Here is a 1,201-nt window from a genome sequence, read left to right on the forward strand (position 1 = left end):
TCCCTTCACTGGCAGCAGAGCCCACTTCCTCGGGATTCTGATGTATAGTGCAGACCAGCTGAGAAAGCCAGCCCTCGTGGGCTGAACAATTATTGGATTCTTGGACCTTCTGTTGGTAGTCAGCCTTTGCCGGACTAGCTGGACCACAGGCTGCAAGTCAGTCTCATAAATCCCCTTTATCTATATAAACACAGAGTCATTTGTTCAGTCTGTTCCTCTAGAGAACCCGGATGAACACACCTTAGGCAGAGATCCATATTGCGTTTGTATGTGTGTGCGTGCGCGTGCCTGTGCATGCGTGCGCGCGCCTGTGCATGCGTGCGTGTGCACTGAAAACTGATTGCTAGGCCATGGAGCAAAACCACCATTCCAGAATCACAAGTCTTCAATGGAAAGAGTTGAAAAAAACTGAACATGAAAATCAAGAACACTCAGCTGAGGCGGTCGCTCAGTTGAAAGAGTGCTCGCCTGGTAGACAGGAAGCCCTGGATCGCATCACCGCATAAACTGGTGTGGTGGTGGACGTCTGTAATCCCAGGTACGAGGGTCTGAAGTTCAAAGTCAACCTCAGCTACATAGAGTTCAGGGTCAACCTAAGATACACAAAACTGTTTCAAAAAAAATCAAAACAAAGCTATCTGTACCTGGGTGCATGGTATATGCCTATAGTCTCAGAGTATTTGCAGGCTGAGGCAGGAGGCTTGCTTGAAACAGGGAATTAAAATTGGCTAAGTGATATAGTGTTACTGCGTCTACACACACACACACACACAAGGCTGTCACATAAGAAGGCTCTCAGGAGGTCTAAGCCCAGGTCTAGAAGAGGGTGTTTGTTTTCCTAATAGCTCCATTGGACAGATTTATGCCATGTGTCAAGGTGTTAGGAAATGTTGATTGGGCACAGCAAAGGGAACAGCCGACAGTGAAGAGGCAGTGTACAGAGGGAGACAGTTTGCAAGCTGTGTGTTTGTCATGGGCATGTAGGGAACTCAGACACTAATAGCAGATAAGCAGGCAAGAGACCCCAGTGGACCTTTCTGTAAGACCTGACAGATAAAGACGTTCAATGCCGCTGCTCTACAGACATGAAATCCGCAAGGAGACAGTGCCCCACGCTCCAATAAAAACAGCTTGTATCAAAAGGACAAAGGTGACAGGTGCTGGCGACAACATGGAGAAATCTGAGCCCTTGTACACTGTT

Source organism: Microtus oregoni, unplaced genomic scaffold (genome assembly GCF_018167655.1).
Source record: "Microtus oregoni isolate MIOR12 unplaced genomic scaffold, Mior012 000001F_ref0000356, whole genome shotgun sequence".
Taxonomy (NCBI): domain Eukaryota; kingdom Metazoa; phylum Chordata; class Mammalia; order Rodentia; family Cricetidae; genus Microtus; species Microtus oregoni.